General features: G+C 34.3%; 2 long non-coding RNA genes across 2 annotated transcripts in view; both read right to left on the bottom strand.

The window, feature by feature from the left end:
• Positions 1–23,446, bottom strand: part of LOC129146492 (uncharacterized) — an 84,942-nt gene extending 61,496 nt beyond the window's left edge. Inside the window, exon 1 of the long non-coding RNA XR_008553289.1 lies at positions 23,322–23,446. This is a non-coding gene — a long non-coding RNA (uncharacterized LOC129146492). The remainder of the gene's footprint in view (positions 1–23,321) is intronic.
• Positions 1–24,611, bottom strand: part of LOC129146491 (uncharacterized) — a 473,759-nt gene that overhangs the window by 429,093 nt on the left and 20,055 nt on the right. The gene's annotated exons all lie outside the window — the stretch shown is intronic.

The following is a 24,611-nucleotide window of genomic DNA, read 5'->3' on the forward strand; positions in this document are numbered from 1 at the left end:
AGAATCAGGCCATAGATATATGTATAAAGGATGGGTGAACACAACCACTAATTTGTGTTTTATACTAAAAAGAGAGGAAAGATTTTCAAGGAGTTTAAACCCAAAAGGATAAGAAAACGGGAAAAATCAAAGAGTAACTAACATATTGGAATCTGGAATGATGACAAATGCATATAATTGACTTAGATTATCCAAGACAGTTGAATCCTAAACTGGCAGTGAGAAAGTTGAGCAACACAATTTATAACATAATTTTGAGAAAATGTACAGACTGACAATACTGTATGCTTTCTGAAATGAAGGAAAGTGGAGGAAAAAAATGAAGAATTACATGAAAGACTGTTGAAGAAGCAATTAGAATCTCCCCTCTGTCCCTTCAGCCCATAACCCCTACTATGTCAATGCCTGTGAATGTCGGAGGCCAGACTCCCCTTCAGAGAATGATTTGTGACCACACTGCTATAAGTACTGCCTCAGACAGACTTCAGGTATATATTTCCCTTAGGAATTCCCTTGATTTACAGAAGGCTAATTCACCCAAGGTCTCACCCCTCTTCAGAGGACTTTACATCTAATTGCTATTCAATGCGGGATGATAAAGTTCTAATTATTCCAGGTCCAGTGGGAACAACTCTGAAGGGCTGCTGTAGTTCCTGAGCTCTCTGTGGGTTAGCTGAGTCTGTCTTGGGGACTACATAATAGTTTCACTTTTCATTTTGCACAAATATAATTCTTTCCGTTTCTTTCTATGATATTAAACCCAAGAGACTGCCTTAGTATACATCCTGTATACTACGTGCTAACTTGATCTTAGAATCACCTTCCAAGTAACCAGACCTGCAACTATGAATCTCCATAATCTCCAAAGAAGACTGGTAACTTAAGTTTAGCAGCCTATAATGAAAATGGCCTTTTCTAGAAAGGGGAATATTAGGGAGAGTTGAGGGGTTGAATTCTATATTTAATAAACTTCAATTAATAGTCATACAGCAAAGCAAAGATATGTCTTCATTCTTCAAAAATTTAGTGTACTCAGGAAAATCATCTGGAGAATCTAAACAGCCTAAAAGGACAGACATAAATGTACATATATTAACAAGAAATGGCACAGCCAAATCATATTACAATAAAGCCAAAGGGCAGGTCTTATGAAAGCAAAGAGCTTACAGTAAGCTTTTTTAAAGTCTTAGAAGAAACTTAAAAAATAAAATAAAATAAAACAAGTATATATAGAAACCACATAGCATTATGAAAAGTAACAAATATTTTGGAAGGATCAAAAATTATTAAAGGATTAGGAAAATAAAACTATTAATATTCTCAGAAAAAAAAGAGGAAATATTTTATGTATGAAACAAGAACAGGATGTTTTAAAAAAAAGAAAAGAAAGGGGAAAAAAAGATTCCTGGAAATTATAAAGTTGTTAATCTGAAAGAAGAATTCATTGGAAGGTAAAACAGAGATATCACCTCTGGATAACACATAAAAAAGTCAAAGAAATGGATAATAGACATATTACAAGAAATATGGAGAACAACTTTAGAAGCTCCAGCATACAACTGTAAAAAGAGAAAAGAGGAAATCATCAATAAAATATTCAAGCAAACCCTTTCAGTTTCCAAATTAAAAGAGCCAATAAGAGTGCACAGTAAAAGAGATGAAAATAGACTCAGGTCAAAGTATATCATTATGAAGAAACAAAATGAAAATTCTGCTATGTCTTTAGAATATGATGGAGTGAAGCAGATAATGTCCTTTGAATTTCTCAGAGTAACCCTGGAAGTCACGAGATTGTGGAACAGTAGAACAAGTTAATGTCAAGATGCAACTGACAACATTATGCTAGTCATATTACCAACTACTTCATTAAATCAGTACTTAGAAGGGGATTGCTAAGTATTAAAAGAAAGTTAAAAATTATATCACAAAATTCAATAGATGCATCATATGGGCTTTTCTTTTTTGGATCTTCATCCTCACCAATAAAATCAAAACAAAACATAAAACAGAGATAGTTGCAAAAGTCTAAATATGACATAGTTATTAATTACAGTAAATGTTTAACTTCTTGATTGTGTCATTGTTACAGCAGTTCTGGTTAAAAATATCTCCTTACTGGAGTAGATACAAACTAAAATAGTTTAAAATTCATACTATGATATGGAGAATCTGTTTCAAAATTTCGCATCCTTTTCCTTCTCTGCAAAAAAACAAAAAGGATGAAAACTGTATAGAAAAAAGATAATGGGTACTGAATCTGAGTGATGGGAATAGGGGGATCAGAGCAATTATATGCTCTCATTTTGTATTCAGTTTAAAATGTCTTTACAATAAACATTTTTAAGTTCTAAGGAGATACCTAGTTAAATAATCCATCAGGAAGACAAAATGTAGGTATTTTTAGAAATACCTCAAAAAATTATCTCCCATGTATACTTTTCTTGGAAGTTTCTGGAAAGGATGAGAGCAAGTGGTATAGGACATATTAAAAACAACACAGAAGGAACATAAAGAAAATCCAATGTGATGATTTTATCACTTTGTGCCTCTTGTGACTTCTACACCAACAGGACACACACACACACACACACACACACACACACACACAGACAGGTTAAGAAATTAGATAACGATTTTGTATTGCTAAGTAGCAGCAGTACTCCAGAACGTAACTCCCAATTTATCAACTCCATGCAAATAAACACTGGGTTCTTTTCCAGCAATAGGATCTATGAAGGAATTTTCAAATTTCATTCCTCCTTTTTTAATGTTGTTTAAGTCAAATCTAGTGGTCACAGTAATTAATGTATACATTTAAGTAAACAATGTGCTCACAATGTAAGCATTTACTAATACTTCATGTAGGAAAGGTGTTAGGTAGTACATTCAAATGATGTAGAGTATCTTAGTAAAGACAAAAATAATTATTTTCTACCAGTTCTAAGAAAGTCAGTAATAGAAAAATATTTGCAATATCAATTGGCATGAAAAATAAACTCAAAGCTTCAAATAAGCAATTAATTGTGAAATTATTAAAATGATAGCAAAATTACATTGAATTCTCTGAAAGTCACTTTAATCTTTTAGTATTTTATGTTATATTGAACTTGAACTTATTTTAGGTTATTGAATAATGTAAGTTGTAGTTCTCTTTTTAGTTTCTGATTTCTATTAGTTTGTAAAAGGATTTTACATTTGCATTTAAATAGGAAGGAAATGTGATAAAGATTTCAATTAAAAGGCTGTCTGTTTGGTTTAATTCATTTTTAATAGGAACAGTAAATATTTTTCAGTTGATAGAGCTCTTACCTCAAGATCAGTTCACTGTTCGTTTTATCTAGTTATGTCAGGTGGTGCTCAATAAAGAACACTATAATGTCAGCCCATGCTTTTTAAGAAACATTTTTCATTTCTTCATTGATTTTTGAGAAACCAAAACAAATTTCTAAATAGTACTTGAGAAAACTGATGATGGCAGGTCATTGCATCAGGACCAAAGATTCATAACATACACACACACACACATACTTACAAAGTTTGTATACTTTATGAATAGTCATGTGTCCATACAAGTGTGTATAGAGTCAGACACTTTTATACAACTGGATTATATTTTCATTCTAAAATCATTGATTCTAATCATTTGATAGAAATGATAGAAGAAAAACTATAAAGAAAGTCTGGCTATGTCTTCAGAGTCTTATCTATGTTATAGAGATAGGTTGGGTTTTCTATAAAGTGAAAGAAGTGAAGGGAGGTTCTATAACGACAGTACAATTTTAGTCTTTCCTCATAGAAAAGTTTTTTTTTTGTTGTTTTTTTTTTACTTCTGAAGCTAATTCAATGAAAATTGGTCACTTATCTTTGATATAGTTACAGGAAATGAATTCAGTTAATTATACAGGATCTAACTGAAATATTCTATCTTAAAATTATTTACACATACTTACATTTCAGGATGTTTGTTGTTTATTTTGTTTGTGACTACAATTACCTAACTAGTACGATGTTGTTTTTTTGGTTTTTGTTTTGTTTTTTTACTTATCTAGTTTCCAAGAAACTAATTCACTAACTTTCTTTCTGAAAACAATGAAACTGGGCCTTCCTGGTGGTGCAGGAGTTCAAGTCTCAGGGCTATCAAGCTGTCTCCAGCCATTGAGGCCTGGGTTCCATCCCTGACCAGTTTCTTAATCCACATGGCACAGTAGATCTCTCCTATCTCGCCTGCTGCGCTGCTCCCCCGAGCAGTGTATCTCAGCAGATCTGCCTGTTCTGCTCCTCACTCTGTCTCTGTTGAATCCTCTCTCACCCCCCCCGACACCTCTGGCCTACACCCCAATTATTGTAGGCATAGATAAAATAAATATTTAAAAAAATCTGCACTGGACATTCTTTTGGTGGGAAAGGAATAAATTCATTTAAATAAAGAATTAAATAATTCCATTAGTATATTCTGGCTCCATACTAGCAGAATATCAGAGTAGCAAGTAAACAGAGTAAATTTCCTATAAACCCAGCCAGGAGATATCTTGACAGTTGTGTTTTTTATTCTCAGGTGTCTAGTTAAGGAGAACACAGGGGTCCAATTCAACCTTTTAAAATGTTATCTTTTGACTAGAATCCCATTGAGATGCAATGGGATTTTCCACAGCAAACTTAGCAGAATATTATGCCTTTTCATTACTCTCTCAATAAAGAATAGAGTGAATGAGTGGTGTAAATAGAGAATATTTCTAGAGAAAATTTCTGTATAAATTATAAATTCTCTCTCTCTCTCTCTTATTTATACCAAAAATTCATAAAGAAAGTGACAGCTGGATTAGAAAAAGGTCCATATTATCTTGAGAAATTATTCTTTACAAGTTAACACCTCCAAAAACTATTTAAAGGATTTCAAGTGTTAAATTCTATTTCATCTCAACTTATTTTCAGCTGTTTTATTCAATTTTTTATCTTTAGAATTTATTTTCCCCACAGTAAGTGTGTATTTTTAGGCAGTCTTTAAATTGACTGTTTCATGGTTGATTTTTTTTCCAGCCATATTTAACCAGTGATCACAGCTGAATTGATTAGATTGACTGTGGAGTAATTCAAATCAGATAAGATGGCTGAGCTCACCAAACAAACCATGCCATAGCTCAGTAATTGTGCTCATATAACTACAACCTAATCCACTGCAGTAAGTCAGACACTTGGGAACACAGACTCTAAGAGTTACGTACAATACAGTTTGAAGTTTTACTTATTAGAACTTCCTAAGATTTTTAGCTCTAGTCTAACAATGTAAATTTTAAGCAAATTTCTATCCAGAACTAGTAAACTTTAAAAAACAGAAAGATACTTTGAAACAGAAAAGGGATCATCTGAGTTCAGCATCAACAATATCAACGTTTTTGTTATTATTGTAAAATAAGTATTCAAGTGAACAATCATTGGGATCTTTCATAATTTTCATTTAATGTCTTACTAATGTATAGTGACATCAAAAACAGTACTTGAAGGCTACTGTCTAAATTAAGAACACCTGAGGCCTCCCTGGTGGCGCAGCGGGTTGAGTGCAGCACTGTGAAGCTGTCCGCAGCCTCTGCAGTGCGGGTTTGATTCCCAGCCAGCCAGGGAGATACACACATGGCATGACAGACCTCTCCCTGTCTTGCCCGCTGCTCCCTCAGCAGTGTATTTCGGTCCTTCTGCCTGTTCTGCTCCCAGGTCTGCCTCTGGTGAATCCTCACACCCTCCTGCGCCTCTGACCTGTACCCCAGTTCTTATATAAAAATAAATAAATCTTTTTAAAAAATTAAGAACACCTGTGTCACTATATTTTTTTAATCATTTCTGCCAGAACCCTAAAGTTCAAAATTTGTGTATTTTCCCTCTGTATCTCTTCTCTCCTTCTCCCTTTCTTGAATATAAGAGGAAATATATGCACTGAGCCTCTAAAACTACCTATAGTATGTCACAAACAACAGTCTATTCATGTTCACAATCTTATTATTTTTGATAGTTTCAATTTATTCTTTGCTTTCATTAAAATTTACAGTATTCTATGAAGAGTCAGAATGGTATTGCAAATCTGGAATATTTTTAGTACAGTATCTTGAGATTGTTCTTTTGGAAGTTGATTTTTTCTCTTTATTAAGAATTACTTCCTCATCACATAGAGAATGTAGGTTTGGCCTATGTAGCTATAAGAAAATACACATTTGAAATATTTTTTCAGAAGCAATCCTCCTATTAATAGTTATAAAGATAACATGTTAACAGTTTTCTGAATTTTCACTTGCTAGTATTTTCCCAGGCAGAAATCATTTATATTAAACACTGATCAATGAAAGTTATAGAGAACAACATTCCTTTTCATGGACAATTTTAAGTTTCCAAATGCTTACAAATTTAATAATAATTGTATTATCGCATAGAAGACATATAACCAAATAATGTCACTTTGCTAGAATGTTTTGACAACGCTTATCAGAATCTATAGCTAAGGGGGGAAATAGTCTTGATAAAATATAGTGAAAAACTTTAAAAAATGGTATATAGACATATACATATAATTCTATACTGAAATCAAGTTGGCACTGAGTCCAATGAAAAGACTTACTGCCTTGATTATTCAACACTGCTCTATTTTGTGAAATTACTAGTAACAAGTCACATTTTATTAGAATTTTATAAAGTTCAAATAACTTATTTTGGAACATAGAAATTACTGTAAATCTGTAAAGTTGGTATTGTCTCTTTTTTATGCATGATTAAAATGAAGTCCAGCAAAATAATTGATGTTCATACCTGAAATTGTATCACTGATTGGTGGTCGATTCAGACTCAATTTCCTAACTCCCAGGTTGATACTTATCTACAAATAAGGATTATCTTAAAGTATATTAAAATCTACAGTTTTATTCATGTAAAAGTATATTTAAAATATATATAAGTATCTATACACTGTTAACTTCTATTTCATAATAATGGATAAATAGGTAACAAACTAAGTCTAAAATGCAATGAGATATGAAGAAAAATATGAAAACTGGAGCTAAAATAATTCAGAGCAATATGCATATCATGACTTTGTTATAACATAATGAAAAGTTTCATAACTATGTTAACTGTCAGGATGATCCTGACAGATGAGAGACCCATGACTAAACTTAAAGAGAATTAGTCAATCAAAGATCATTTATATTTTATTTAATTCTAGTCAGATTATCTCATAATAGATGTTTTTAATTTTGAAAAGTGTATACTTTAAAATACATATACACTCACAAGTAAGACTATGAGGTATTTTATACTTTTGGTGTTTCAAAAGTAGAATTAAATATAGGCAGGTGTCTCTGGGATTGATGTAGAAGTATTGAGTAGTACTGCTTGTACACTCATTATTTTGTAGCAATCTCAATATTATAAATAAGTGTGAAAAAGTAATCTTTAATGCCCATAAACACAGACTGCAATGAATGCAGTCTGTTGAAACTGATCAGTAATATTTCATGGCTGTCAAGCTCTTCAAACAAACTAGCACTTTTTGTTTCAGTTTAGAGCATCTGTGTTTATTTCAATAAAATTCTAATGTTAAAGATATGGAATTCTGCTAAATATTCAAAGAATACAGTTTTAAAATAATGACTGACTTCAGTTTTGCAAGCAGTTTAACATTCAGAGCAATTAGGTTGGTTGAGGATGAAACTTTTTTTCAAAGTTACCCAATATTTATATGTAACTGAGAGGTAGTATAGAAACATAGGAAAAATAAATTTCAGACTACTATGTTGAGTTATTACCTAATAAAGAAATATAAGCATCTAGTAAGGATAATAGAAGCCAAAGTGAGTTGAAATATGTCTTCTTTGTGTGTGAAAATGGCTACACTTTACTCACTTAAGATCTATATGTTGTATTGGTTGCAACCAACATCACTTGCTTATAGAAATAATGGTCTTTTTGGCATTTTATCGTAAAAATTATGAATCTAGTTTGTTGTACCATATAATGTCTATGGCTCTCCATGCATTATATAAGAAAACAATGATCTCTTAAATATACCTTTTTGAAGGAAACAATAAAGTGCCAAAGTATTGACCATTTTTTTAAGAAATGCTTTTTATAATTTATTCTCAGATTCATAAATATCCAAAAGATTCTGATGAACATCTTGTAGCTTTATTGGTTTTCCACTCTAAAGATTTCCGTATGTTGAACATATACTACTCAGTGTGAAAATAATCATTCTGCATCTCTCATGCATTTATTTAATGCTAACTTAGTTATTAATTTATAATACGGGCCTCCCTGGTGGTGCAAGGGGTTGAGCACCGCACTATGAAACAATCCACACACTCTGCAGCACGAGTCTGATCCCCAGCCAGCAAGGGAGAAACCCACATGGCGCAGCAGACCTCTCCTGTCTCACCCGCTGCTCCCCTCAGCAGTGTGCTTCGGTTAATCTGCCTGTTCTGTTCCCCGCTCTGTCTCTGGTGGATCCTCTCATCCCCCACCCCCACATCTCTGGCCTGTGCCCCAGCCCTTGTATGCATAAATAAATATAAATAAATATTTAAAAAATTATAATACTACTCTAATTAGGACAAAAGTTGAAGTGACTAATGGGGAAACAGAATAATTAGAAATAAAATTATAAACTGTCATCCTGCTCCCTACAGATAGCCATGCATATATTGATAAGTGTAGAACCACTTATTCCAGGGACTCCTGGTCTATAGTAAAGGTAAGTGAGTCTCCCAGTGTGGACTTGGAACTCAAAGGAATCTGGATCAGGATCAAAGTAGTCCACTCTTAGGAAGAGTATTCTAAAGTGATACCAAGTTCCTTAAAAAAAAAAAAAAAAATTTGTCCATTCCCTAAGAAGTAAATGTTACTGAATTAACATTTAAGATAAATTTGGTGGGTTCTCAAGCGCTTGGAAATTTAGCCTCCATTCTTCTTCTGCCATTCCATGGTCAACATTCCTCCATTGAGCAGTTTACATCTGTGACACTGTCACATTTTTTTTTAAAGATTTATTTATTCATGCACACAAAAACCGGGATACAGGTTAATGTGTGGGAGGGTGAGAGAACTCACTAGAGACAGAGTGGAGAACAGAATAGGCAGGCCAACTGAAACACACTGCTGAGGGGAGCAGCGGGCGAGACAGGAGAGGTCTGTTGCACCATGTGGGTATCTTGCCGGCCAGCCGGGATTGAACCCATGGTGCAGAAGCAGTGGACAGCCCCACAGCGCAGTGCTCAACCCTACTCTGTCACATTTTAATGACTAGTGTAAGAAGTAATAACACATGGGTTGTCCTCCCTGGTGGTGCAGGCGGTTGAGCACAGCGCTGTGAAGCTGCCCGCAGCCTCTGCAGTGCTGGTTCGATCCCCGCAGGCCTCGGAGCAATCCACATGGTGAGTAGACCTCTCCTTGTCTCACCCACTGTGCCCCTCAGCAGTGTATTTCAGTCACTCTGCCTGTTCTGTTCCCCACTCTGTCTCTGGTGAATCCTCTTACCCTCCCGCACATCTGGCCTGCACCCCGACTCTTAAAAAAAATAACACTTGGGACAATAATGACTATAAGTATAATTGATTCCCTTAACATGATGGAAGAACTCTCATTTTCAAAGTAAAATTTTTCAATTGTATTTTCATTTCTTTGGCTAGTGAACATTTCCCCCATTTTGTGGGATTCATTTTGCAGTCCTAGCTCTAGTATGAATCTACATTTGTTAGGGTACTCAGTGTAAACTTGTAATTAACATAACATTATAAGATCTTAAAGTAATCTCAGATTTCCAATGAATAGCTCAGAACAGATTTTATATGTGTGTCCCAAGCAGTAGGTATTGAACTTTAATATACATATGATTTTGATTAGTATTTTGCTTTTCTAACAAGATCCCAGATGACAGAAATGCTGTTGGGCCATGAATCACAGTTTGAGTAGCATCGTTCTAAGCAATGTTTATCAAAAGTTGTTGCATCTGTTCAGTATGGTACTATGTAGACAGGTGTATAGGCTGTGGCATTTATTATCCAGAAAGGAAAAAATGGTAGAATTTGCATAAGGATTAACATCTCATCATAAAATTGAGAAACTGATGAAGTGTGAATCCCAGTCTCAATGAAATCTTATTAGAAATTGATCAAATTAAAAACTAGGGTAGGGATCAAGAGACATGAGGTGATTTTAATGAGTACCCATTGTAGTATGTCTGTGATTTTTGTTGTTTTATTAATCTAAATCATCAAAAAATAAAAGATAGATTGGAACTTCTTTCACAAAATAGTGGACATAAAAATTACCAAAGAAAAGAAGAAAATCTGGATATTTTTTATAGGCCTGTAGCTTCTTTATCACTAGCCTGTAACTCATCAAAATATTCAACAAATTTAATTACTTTATTTCACTAAGTCTGTATATTGCCTATTTTATTTTTAGTTTGAATTATATGAGAATCCTTGCAGCTACAAGGTTCACATACTATTTATAATTAGATCAATATTCAGAAAATGGGACTCATTTATTAACTATCCTCTATCAGAGAGGCTGGCAAATTGTGGTCCATGGACTCAATTCAGTCTGCAGTCTGAAGCCTGCTTTTATAATAAAGTTTTACTGGAACACAGCCATGCCCATTCATTTACATTTTGTCTATAGCTGCTTTCCTACTAGAATGGCAACACTGAATAGCTACAACACAGAACATATGGCCTGAGAAGTCTACAATATTTACTAGCTGACCTGCTACCAAAATGGGTTACTGACCTCTGCTCCACTCATATAAAACATTATCAAATAATAAAATATGCCCCCTCTGTGAACTATTCTACAACACTCTATGCATGGGATAACAATTGTAGAGATAATACTCTAAGTGTAATTTAGAACATTTATTTAGGGTGAGGAGGTAGTATTCTAATTTCCTATGCAAATTTGTGGTCCATGAGGAGTGTAGATTATAAACCTTGGTGCCTGGTGTTATATATTTCCTTCTCATAAGATGATTTTTTTTTCTCTGAGTTTGCTGAAAAGAAAACAAAGATAACCACTTGTCACATCAAACAAGAGGTAAATTATTTTAAATACAAAATAACTTGATTTAATGGACCACTACAGATGTTACCTAAGAGAAAATACATTTTGTGTTGATTTAGCAGCGTATTAGTGTTTTACCTAACAAAATAAACACATTTAAGTGACAGAAAAGCTAAAACCATAGCCTGAAATTGAACTCATGTGCTGAAACTTGGCTTTGAGATAAGAGAAGATAAAGTCATTGACTCCTATAATTGCTTTATTTTGATCTTCTGTGTACTATGTGCAAAGATAGCAGACTTACAGGATCTAAGATCTGAACTAACAGGGACTAGTAGTGGTCGTACTCTAATGTTAGCACTTAGAGGTATGTCAGATATAATGTGGAATTAGTGTATAATAGTTATTACAGCTGTATTATTTCTTCATATCGTCAATGTGTAAAAAGTTAAGCCCAAACTAGAGCAGTTATTGGTAAGCCTGTCAGTATTTTCTAGAAAGCTTTAAAATAGCAATAATGCTGTGGACCCTGCAGCTAATTAAATCAGAAAATGGGTAGTTTTAATGAGAGCAAGGGTTTCCATTATTAAGCTAAATTATAATGTTCATTTTCTCTCTGGTCATGCCAAGCAAGTGACATTACACTGATCCTTTCATGTCCCGACCCGTGGGATTCGTAGGCACGAAAAGAGAAGGGCTGAGGATTGAAATGAGGGGCTTGAGACAACTTGACGCTAGCGTTTACTTCTTTATTTTTCTTTTACCTTTCTTTTACTTTTCCCTGTCTTTCTACCTTCCCTGACCTTCTCTCTGCTCCTCTCGCAATAACCTCTCGACCTTCTCGTGGTTCTCTTCTTATATCCTGGTAGCTCCTCCCATCGTACCTCCCAGTCTCATTTGATTAATAGGAAACACCTGTGGTTTCTCAGCGGGCAAACGGTAAAGCGAAAACTAATTAATAGCACGTGTGTTGCGCAACACGGCGCATGCTCCAGGCGGCTCCGGACACTTTCATTCCTATCTGGAATGCTGATAGTGAACAATAGCAGAAATTGGTAAATAAGAGGAAATGCTATGGTTTATGCCACTTCACATCTTCTTTTGCTGTCTCATCAATTTGAGAGGCTAAGTTCTTTCAAATTTCAACAAGTAGATTATTGTCAAAATTAATGTGTTATGCCTTGGTATCAATACATTAAAATCAATTATGTCAAAATCCTCCTCTCTACACTAAATATAAGCATTCATCCATGCATTACCAATTTCCCCAGTTATCAGTTTCCTGATCACCTTCTGGAAACCAGGAACACTTTTAAAGGCTATGGTCTCAGTCTATCTTGGAACCTCAGTCTATGCACTCTTTTGTGAGACTCAATGTTTGGCATAATGTTATCATCATAGTTATTTTGTCCTCCTAGAATTTTAAGAGTTAAGTTCCTTGAAGACTTTTTAAAATATTATTTTATGCATACTGTACCTTTCAGAGTGTCTGGAAGAGTACTGAGTTTAATACAGAGGAAGTATATAAACTCTTTGGAGACTACTCAGAAGAGTGAAAATTTGAAAACCTTGCATATGAGCTAATAGTGAGGACTCTCATATATAAACTGGCAGGAATCAAGACCTTGTTTGTTTAGTTTTGGTTGCTACACAGGATTCCTAATTAGAAATGAGATTACCCAAATTACCTCAGGTTCTGTGTGTTCAGTAGCTTTGATAGGACTATGTAAATTTTCCAGAGATTCTGAGATTTGACATGGAGTAGAATGGAAAGAAAGGTCTGGCTATCGACAAAGTTTCCAAAGGAGCTCACTATGTTTGCTTTACAATCTTCAGTGAGCAACTGTGAATTTTAAAGTTCAGTTACATATCATTCTTTGATAGTTTTCAGAATACACTCCTAGCTTACTGGATTATAAAGACTTTATTTTGGCAGCATATTAGTTGACTTCAGTTTTCAAAGAGCAAGAAAACAAATCAAAGTTACTAGTTCAAGTCTTAAGCTCCAGAAATAATAGCAAAAGAGCTGGGGCATTTATCTCCTTGTGAGGGATTTACCTTACCCTGCAGTTAGAGCAACAGCATCTAAATGCTGCTCAAAAGATCCTTAGCAACAGTAAAGTGAAACACTTATTTGATGGGGGTCAAAGTGAAAGAAGACACTATGTGAATTTTCCTCTCATCTCTAGGTCATAACCAGCCTTGGAATTTGGGCTGCAGAATGTGTGTATACAGCATGGCTTTGTGCTATGATCTCTAACCAGTTTTGAACACTTGTAATATGTCCATGAGAATCTTTTCCTGAGGCTCAGCGTTAAGAACATCTCATAAAGGGAAATAGTGGCAAGATGGTGTCATTCTTACTTTTCTCACTCCTAAATAGATTGTAGCTGATAGGAGAGTACCTTCCAGAGAGCAAGCATTCAGGGTTTGCTTTTGTAATCTTTTAGATCCCTCAGGCACTCTGCATGTTGGCAATCCCCTGTAAGACAGTATCAGCAGGGGACAAAGTGAAATAAAGCGGATTGTATCTGACAGAGCTCCTTAAATAAGTTGTTCAATTGATGGGAGAGGTAGGAAGCCTTCCCAGGGTGATTAATTCGAATGACCTAAAGTAGTTGCTGTGTACTTTTAAATGAGTCTTGTCACTTATTATTATTTCCTGAAGAATAGTAAAACATGGATTCTGAACAAAGTCTTTTGTAAAAATTTAAACATTTGAAGCCCTATGTTATGGAACAATTTTAGCTAAAGGTAGTTGTTTTCATAATTATGTGCATAGGAGAATTTCAGGGGTTCTTTCTTTATCACACTGATTACCTGGGTCCCACCATGGAGATTCTGATGCTGTGGTTTCTATACTGAAGCCTGGGAAACGGGATTTTTAACAAGCACTTGAGGTATCTGTAATGCAATAATCTGGAGAAAGGGGACAATAAAACTTCAAGAAATGATAGAAATGTGGTTTCCAATTGGGCCCTTCTCTCGGACTTAACTACACAGAGTCAGTTACCTTCGATTAGGATTTTGGAGCAAACAGAATTTAACAGAATGACACCTAAGGTTCTTAGTGTTACTGAAAGAACTAGAACTTACTGGTTAGATGTTGTCCTGGAATGTAGCCTTCAAAGGCATTAAGAGTAAATTATCAAATTATCTGCCTACCTCTTCTTCCATTATTTGTCCAAGGCATGCTGTTTTATGTATGCATAACATATTTCCTACTTCTTTTTAAAAATTATTGATGAAAATGCTCTCTCAATCCCATTTTAGAAGTTACAGATACCTATTTTAATAAAAAAATATAAAAGTCTCAATCATACTTAGGTTTAGACCTGTGGAAATCACAACTGTATGTTTAATTTGTCTTTGCTAAAATTTACATTTCTGATTCTCTCCAAGATTCTTAGATATTTATAGTGTACTCAGAGAAATTGCATTGTGAATAATGTGTAATATATTGGTGTTCATTTTAATAAAGAAATACATTCCAAATCTTATTGTATAAATGATATAGATTACCAAGTGTTTTACATAATTTAAATTTGTGCACTACACTAATATTTTTCCAATTCTGACTCCACTGATAATTTTTTTGTGTGTCACTCCTTATATCTTTCAGTGTTATACATTATCTGTCTACTGTGCATTAAGCATGGACTTCATGGGTGGTGCAGCGTGTTGAGCACAGCACTGCAAAGCTGCCCAAAGCCTCTGCAGCGCGGGTTCAATTCCCAGCCGGCCAGGGAGAGCCCAGATGGCGTGGAAGACCTCTCCCGTGCGCCCACTGCTCCCCTCAGCAGTGCTTTTGGTCCATCTACCTGTTCTGCTCCCCACTATGTTTCAGGTGAATCCTCTCACCCTCTTGAGCCTCTGGCCTATACCCCAGCTATTGTATAAGTAAAAAAAAATCTTAAAAAAAAAAAAAAAACATGGACTTCATGCTGAAAACTTGTAACATCCCTTTGAGCAAACTCTCTTTTCTGTGTATCCACAAATGATAACTCTAGTTCCAATGCTGGAGATATGAAAAGAGTAATATAAGCTCATATAATTTTAAAAGAAAAAAAAAAGAAATGATTTGGGAAAAGAAATTCAATGTTCTAAATATTTAGGTTATGCATTTTCTCCTTTCTGTTAATGCTATCTCTAAAGTTTAAAAAAATAAAAAATAAAAGGGAATCTGAATTGTCATTTGATTTAATGGCCCTAATAACTTTTTCTGATGTGTCAGCTTGGCTATGTGGTAGTTTCTAGTTATTCATTCACACATTATTTGGGTACTGATGAGAGGGAATTATTTTAGGTTCAATAAAAATCTTTAAATAGCATTTTTTTTTGTAATTTTGAATTTATTCTAGATAATATGGGTGGACCTCTCTTAATTAGTTGTAAGGCTTGAAAGGAGGACCAAGGCTTGCCCAAGAAAAAAAGCAATTCTATCTGCGAATGGTACCTTTGGATTGTGTTGGTATATATGCAATTCATGATCTTCCTTCTGACATCCCACTGTATTGATTTTGGGTGTGCTTATCCAGCCTCCATAATCACACAGGCAATTCCTGACAATAAATCTCAGAATATAAATCTTAATATACATAATAAATCAATATATCTTAGCATGAATAATAAAAACCTCTGTCTATATATTTGTGATGTATGCACATATGTGGGTAGGACAGTATTTATATCAGACTAGTAGAAAAAAATATTTCTTTTTCTCTGTCTGACTTATTTCACTAAGCATAATTCATTCTAAATCCATCCATGATTTATAAATCTAGAATTTCAGCAGCGTAGGTCTTCACTCATTAGTGGAATATAAAGAAGCCAAACAAACAAATGACACAAATAAAATACAAATAAACTTTTAGACTATAAGACCAAATTACTGGTTACCAGAATGAAAGGGGGGAGGATAAGTTGGGTAATATGGATCCAGGATGTGATGGATAGAACTGAACTTTCAGTGCTGAAATTACTGTAGCGCATATAGATGCTTATTTATAATAAGGTATATCAAAAACTTATATGACATTATAATGCAATGTTTTTTGGTTTTTTTTTAAATATTTGTTTATTTATTTATACAAGAACGGGGGTACAGACCAGATGTGCGGGAAGGTGACAGGATTCACCAGAGACTGAACGGGGAACAGAATAGGCAGACTGATGAAACACACTGCTGAGGGGAGCAGCGGGTGTGACAGGAGAGGTCTGCTCGCCATGTGGGACCCTCACCGGCCGGCCAGGGCCGCCCACAGCCTTTGCAGCCCAGCACTTAACTGCTACACCATCAGGGGAGGCCCCAAATAAAAATATTTTAAAATTAAATTTTGTTTACATAAAAAATTAACAAAACTTTAATGCCATTAAAACAATATAAAGTAGCTTTACCTGGGAACATCAGGTCAAGAAAAACAAGTAGAGCTACTTACACATATTTTAATTCATTTGTTAACTGAAATAATTACTACCCTACTTGTAATTCTAGAATAAACTCATACAGACAGCACATTATTTTAGATGCAAAAACATCATAACTGAATAGAAAACTTAATTAACTATTGGGTGTATACTTTTTTCCTATAGACTGGGGAAATTTTAGGGTATTCTCCTAAATGGTACCAGTAGCATTAAATGGTAATGCTCATTAATGAAAATTAACCTCTGTGTCTGTGTGAACCATAATTAACAATAAATATTACCACTGTAAAAGTTTACCAACTATAATGAGTTTTGGGGAAAATAAAACTATGATGGTTAAAATGTTTAAGAGTGAGGGCCTCCCTGGTGGCGCAGTGGTTGATCGCTGGGTTGCGAAGCTGCCCACAGCCTCTGCAGCGCCGGTTTAATCCCGGCCACCGTGTGAGGGTCCCACATGGCCCGCAGACCTCTCCTGCTGCCCACTGCTCTCCTCAGCAGTGTATTTCATCGGTTGCCTGCTCTGCTCTCCCCTCTGGCTCTGGTGAATTCTCTCACCCTTCCGCGCTTCTGTACCCAGTGCTTGTATAAATAAATAAATCTTTAAAAAAAATGTCTAAGAGTGAAAATTACACTATAATGGCCCTTGTGCATATGAAATTGCTACCTGCTATAGAGAATTATATATGTTTTGTAATGTACAATCTTGCTGAATGTATGGCAACATAATGCTTAAACTAAATTGTCAAGAAACACATTACTATACTGATTAGACTAACTACATTTTTCCATTATAACTCAAGTTGTATTTTTACTATATAGCTCCCAGATACTTGAGAAACAACCTTATAAGATATATTAACATTTTTCTTAAGGCCCTCCTGATTTGCATATTGATATAGAGGTAATATTGATACACAATGTGCATATTAGAAAAAAGTAAGGATTTTTGCCACTGAAAGTAAGTTTTGATTTAAAACTTACTATTTATATTTAAAACTTATTCAGTAATCTCTAAAATGCTTGAATAACCATATAACAATGATGTGCCCATCAAAGTACAGCTATCCCAAGAGAAACCAGATATAATGGTTTCTAACTATGGTGTGGCATGCAAAATATTTTTTATGACTGTTAACAACATCACTGCAATTAGGTTTCTGCAATATAAGTACCACAAAAGAAAACATGTTCACTTTAGTTTTGCTATACAACAAATCTGCTTTAGATTAATTACTATCAGAACAGCATAGTATTTGCTTAGTTCCTAATAACTTTAGTGAATTTAGATAAACACTCACAGCAAGTCTAAAACAGGCAAACTTATTACAGGGCAAACATAATTTCATAAAGTAAGGATGTATCTAAACACACACACACATATTACATTAAAGAATGGGGGGGTTGTGTAAAAAAGATAGGAGCCAAAAAGTCACCCTAAAAGAGTTCCCAATGGTCAGTGTAGGAAAGTGGTCAACAAAATAATGAGAATAGACTATAATGTAAAGGATCAAAATAAACACCCATGAGTCCACACTGATATAGATAACATTTAAATATATGAATAAATTAAGAAGAGATGCATCTTTCTTAGAAGAATTCAAATAATAAATGTAGGATTAAAGGAAATAGAAAATCATGATAGCATAACTATAGTTTTGGCAGCAAGATTAGTAAACTTTAAGGTGCGAATGGAAAGGAAAATTAGAAAATTTACAGGAAGAAACCCAGACACTATCTTAATGAAATAACCAAAGGTAACATCTTCAGTAAGCCATGTCAAAAGCATGTATGGTATGTGGTATGATGCAATGAGAAAAGCACCTCGCTTTTTAAAAATGTTCCCGCAAATTCTTTACCCAGTTTAATCATGTGAAAATATCAGACAAATTGTAATATAAAACCTGATTTGTACCAAAGTCATAAAATTATAACAGGATCTGTTGCAACTTGGAATAGACCAAGGAGACACAAAAACAAAATAAAATGTGGTCTCTTAGTTTGGTTTTGGGAACATGAAAAATACATTAGTAGAATATTTATTAAAATCATATAAAATTGTGGTTTAATAAGGAATATATTAATATTAATATCTCATTTTGAAGAATGTAATATGGTTGTACTAGATATTAACATTAGGGACAAAAAGGAAATGGTGGGACAAGCCAGCCATGAAGATTTAGTGTCACAGATTAGCTAGTTGAAAGAGATACTCTGCAAATATTTTATGCTATTTCTATCTTTGCTCTTAATTATTGTTTTTGTCAATTTATGAGCGTTTAAAAAGTTGGTGCACCCTTATCATTCAGTACATTTAACAAATAGATGATTCTATTATCAAAAGAAGACTTGAAGCAACTCTAATAAATATTACAGAATTGCATGAGATTGTACCCAACACCATAGTGGTACAAATTATAAACCTGGCAAACTTTCTGGCCTTGCAACTTGTTTTGCATTTGTTTTTGCATTTCATTTGTCAACATATGAAACCAAAAATAGTCTAAGGGATTTCTACATGTAAGGACACTTTTCAAGGAGGTGTTGAAATCAAGTACTGTAACTCACTACAACTGGTTCTAATCAGCTAATATTGATGATACTGGAAACTGAAGACTATCAATTTGGAGTGATGGACATCTGATGCCAGATGCTGATAATGATCATAAGCCTTGAGTAACACTGATCTGCCAGACTCTTACTAGATATAAACAAAGATACCTTCCTGATCAATGACAATAAACTTTGTCTTAACCAATCACATATGGATATGTGGATTTTTTCCACCTTATCTAGGGTGCATCCATATTAACATGATCACAGGGCCTCCCCGGTGGCGCAACGGTTGAGCGCTGGGTTGCGAAGCTGCCTACGGCCTCTGCGGCGCCGGTTCGATCCCCGGCTGCTCCCCAGCCACTGGAGGAGGGTCCCACATGGTGTGCAGACCTCTCCTGCCGCCCGCTGCTCCCCTCAGCAGTGTACTTCGGTCCTTCTGCCTGCTCTGCTCCCCGCTCTGCCTCTGGTGAATTCTCTCACCCTCCCGCGCTTCTGACTGTACCCAGTGCATGTATAAACAAAACAAACAAACAAATAAATAAATAAAACATGCCTCTATTAAAAAAAAAAAAAAACATGATCACAGTAAACTTCCATTTAAGCACTTTAAGGAATCATTCAATAAATATTTTTTAATGTGTCACCCTGTGTAGCAAGCAAATATTCAGAACAATTGTGTACCATTTTTGGTAACCACATAGGTAATAAGGTATAGTTGAAAGTAAATAGTTCCAAAATAATAACACTATAAATACTGTCTTTAAAATTTCATTGAACAGTACTATTAAAATAGTTGAATTTTTGTTAGTACATTAAGATTCAATGAAACTGTTAACAAAAATGGTGAACAATTAAACAATCATATCAACCAAAAATCCACATGTGGCAAATACATAATTAGTATTCAGCATAATTTATCATTTGAGTAAAACAAATTAAAATGCCAATGAGCAGCTTTATTCACAATTGTCAAAACCTGGAAGAAACCATGAAATACTTCAGTAAGTAAATGGATAAACAAACTGGGATATCATTCAGAGCTTAAAAAAAAGGGAGCTATCAAACAATGAAAATACATGGAGGAAATGTAAATAGATATTAAATATTTAATGCATATTACTAAGCAAAAACCGTCAATTTGAGGAGTTTTAATATCCTATGATTGCAGCTATATGACATTATGGGAAAGAATATGATTGACTATGGAGACAGCATAGGATTAGTAATTACTAGGATGTGGGGCTAGCGAAGAGGCAGGGTACAAAGGAATTTTTGGGTAGTGAATACACTTTGCATATTATAATGATAGATAACATGTTACTATACATTTTCTAAAGCCCAAGGAATGTACTACACCAAGAGTACACTATAATGTAAACTATGGATTTTGACTAATAATGATGTGTCTTTACATTCATCAATTATAACAAATGTTCTACTTTGTTAAGGAAGTTTTATAATGGCTGCAGGTTCTAAATACAGAGTTGAGGAGGAAGTATATGGGAATTGTCAGAACCTTCTGTTGACCTCAAAATCACTCTAAAAATAAAATCTATTTATTTATTTATTATTTTTTTAAAGATTTATTTTTATACAAAAACTGGGGTACAGGCCAGATGTGTGGGAGTGTGAGAGGATTCACCAGAGACAGAGCAGGGGAAAGAACAGGCAGACTGATGAAAATACACTGCTGAGGGTAGCAGCGGGCGAAACAGGAGAGGTCTGCTACGCCATGTGGGTATCTCCACGGCCAGCAGGGATTGAACCGGCACTGCAGAGACTGTGGAAAACTTCACAGCACTGCTCTCAATCGCCTGTGCCACCAGGGAGGCCCTAAAATCTATTTTTTAAAAAAAGGAGATAATCATGCCGCTGGATCCCCCTCTGGCAGGAATTTAGAAGACCTAAATAAGGGACCAGGAAAAAGACTAATTATAACAAAGTAAAAATCAAAATCAACAAGCAACTATAAACCAGAGACACACTTTGGGGAGGGGTGAAGGGAGGAGATTAGGGTCAAAATAAGAGGGGGGAATTGTATGGGAACAATAACCAAGATGAAAATGCATACATTGTGCAAAAAATGAAAAGTGATGTAAAAATATATAAAATAAATTAACTAATTAAAAAAGGAGATAATATATATATATTTGTGTGTCTAAAATTTGAAAATCTATTGGAAATGAAAGTGCAGATATGAAGGAAGGGGTCTAAATTCTCACATGCTCTTGGCAGGAATGTTCCACTTCATAAGTTTGAAGTTCTCTTTAGTTAAATGAAAATCTACCATTTGACTCAGAAATTCTATTACGAGGTATTTACCAAGAGAAATAAAAGCATTTGTCCATAAAAAGGCTCATCCAGAAGTGGTCATAGTAATCTTGATTTTCATAGCCAAAAATTTGACACAGCTTAAATGCTAATCATTATTAGATCAAAGTATGAACAAATTGTATTATATTCATATAATTAAATGCAGTATTCAGCAACAAATAAGAACTATTAAGAACACAACAGTGTGGATTACACTAAATGAACAAGACAGGAAAATAAAGTATATATACTATTTTCAATTTATTTAACATTTATATAAATATTTCATTTATATAATATTCAAGAAAAAGCAAACTATTTCAGAAAGTGCAAAAAAAGTGTCATGTAGTTACAAAAAGTGATCAGTGGTAGCCTGGGATGGGAATAGTCACAGAGATGCTGGAGAGTAGTGTAAAGAGAGTAGTGTAAAAAGAGTTTAGGGGTGTTAAAATTTTGATAATGGTTTTGACTTACACATAAATATGAAAGCTTATAAAGTTATATACTATAAATAAGTACAGTTTATAGTATCATAATCATTTTCAATAAAGCTGTTAAAAAGATACTGAAATGATCTATTTCTATATCATTCAAGAAATCAGTCTCCATTTTCTACATTGTCAAAGGATATGTGATAATGGCTTGCAATGATGTTCACAATACATTTTCTAACATCCAGCCCATCAAATCATACACTTAAGATAATCATGTAATTTCAGATATAGTAAGGCAGAATTAGGGAAAAATGGATTTTGTCCATTCTGCCTAAAACATTTTCAGGAATGCCATCAAGTCAAAAACTAAAAGTTTTGATTATAGATGGTCAGTTGAGTCAGGAACTTTTGAATGTATACTGAATTGTTTTATTTAAAAATTTCCTCCAAATTACATCTCAATAAACTATTGTGGAACCCTTGTAAGTTCTGTGTGTCATTTACAATTATGCAAGTTTCTGTGGGGCTCATGCTATACAGAGGTCATCATGATCAAAAAAGGAAAAAGTATGGTAATGATCCCATTCCAGGGAGATACTGTAACAAAGCACAAGTTTAAGCTTGTAGGTTCTTTTGACCTTCTTAATTAATAATAGCTAACAGGGCCTCCCTGGTGGCACAGGTGGTTGAACACCATGTAGTGTGGCTATCTGCAGTCTTTGCACCACAGGTTTGATTCCAGCCGGCTGGCAGGAATCCCACATGGCGCAGCAGACCTCTCCTGTCTCGCCTGCTGCTCCTCTTAGCAGTGTATTTCGTCAGTCTGCCTGTTCTGTTTCCTGCTCTGTCTCTGGTGGGTCCTCTTGTACTCCCACGCATCTGGCCTGTACCCTAGCTCTTGTATAAATAAATAAAACTTTAAAAAATAATAATAATAGCTAACAGTTAGTGAATGCTTAATATATGCGATATATTCTTATTAAATTTTTGCCTATAACCTCTTAAGATCTATACTATAAATTTCCTCACTTTACAGATGAGAATACAGAGTTTAAAGAGGTTAAGCCGCTTGCTCAAGGGAATAAGGGAAGAGCAAAATTTCCAAATAATGTGTGTCCAAGGGTAGAACTGAATTTTATTTCTCTACATTTTGTTTTTTTCCTACAGAATAATAAGCAGTAGACAGATAAATATTAATAAATTACTTTAAAATTATAGATATTTTATGTGAAGATCCTGTTATATAATTGATTAAATCAAATGCTCATCTCTAGTACCTACTGCAAGCAACATGTGATTTCATAACTTTATATTAGCTGATTGATCCCATACAATTTTGAAGATCTAGTCAAGGTTACCACAACCTATGTAATAATTTATATCTTGTTTTATTGCCTTGTTTGTTCTATGACAAGGAGGATCCATTTTTATAATTTGTGGATAAAAAAAAATAGCTGTAAACAGAATTAATTACTATATTTAAGGCAGTAATAAGAGATAGCTCTCAGAGGCCCAAAATCTCTAAATGATAAGGGCAAGCATCTTCACACATACCTGAAAATGTACTGTTTTATTTGCATGCTCTTCTCTCTTTCTTTCTATAGGTCCTCTCTCTCACTGTGTTTTTTCTTTCCTCCTATGTCTGCTGCTCTGCATCAGAGGCAACTATCTTTAAAACAATTCTAATGGAATCATTTTCTGACAGGACAGTTAAACTGAACTTGCGCAACACTTTCTCTCACTTTTCCACTCACTGCCTAATTTACTATTTCCAGTATCTAAGTAGCCTCCTGTCCACAATGCTAGAGACATCTTAGGTACTGACCATTTCCTCATAACTGAAACTATTTATTTCTATATCATTCAAGAAATCAGTCTCCATTTTCTACATTGTCAAAGAGTATGTGATAATGGCTTGCTATGATGTTCACAATACATTGAACCTAGCACTGCTAGGTTTCAGCTTCTATCCAACTTCTGCTTCACAGATAAGATGCTTAGCCTATGTCTGTTTCTTCATTTTGCATAGCAGTTTTATGATAGCCTACATCTTTCTCTCTCCTAACTTTTAATTTTTACTTCCTGTCTCAATGTCTTTGTACTATACTTCCTATTTCCTCCCATTTCCATTAATTCTAATATAAATTAAAATATTAAAACATTTTAGTCATGAGTGTGTACGCTGGTCTGTATTTTAAAATTATGTGAAACTGAATTTTGGCTCAAACCTGCTTAATAGCCATATTCTTATTTTAAGAAGTGGGTGATTCTGAATATGTGTTGTTTTCCTCTCAAGATAATAAAAAAATCTGTTTATGGATTTATTTATGTAAATAAGACATTTGTTCATTTGTGTCAGCCATATTCTATGAGTCACAGAATTTCCTACCTCATCATGATTATTTATTAAAAACAAAGTTTCTCCATTTCCAAGAAAGTATTTTGTTTGAACTTAAAATCCTACCCATAAGAAACTGTAATCATTCCTTCCTTTAATCGTAAATATGAATTTCACAGCACATTAGCATAAGCACATCAAATATAGAAAAGATGTATTTTAAAACAATTAGGTTAGAATAATAATTCTCAAGCTGGGGGTGTATGGTATGTGTGTGTGTGTGTGTGTATGTTACATGCACACATACATGCCTTTTCACTAGATAGCCACCAAAGCATAAAGTAATAAGCATAATACAATACTAAGTATGGCACGGAATATATAGCTTTTTTCATATGTCATAGGATGATATATTTATAATTCTAAAACAAATATTTTTCACAAGTGTTTTTGCTAGAATTGTCTTCTTTTTACATTCAATGCCATTCAGTTCTACTTGAAATACA

The sequence above is a fragment of the Talpa occidentalis genome, unplaced genomic scaffold (assembly GCF_014898055.3).
Source record: "Talpa occidentalis isolate TD23 unplaced genomic scaffold, MPIMG_talOcc4v2.1 talOcc4.2, whole genome shotgun sequence".
In the NCBI taxonomy this organism is placed as follows: domain Eukaryota; kingdom Metazoa; phylum Chordata; class Mammalia; order Eulipotyphla; family Talpidae; genus Talpa; species Talpa occidentalis.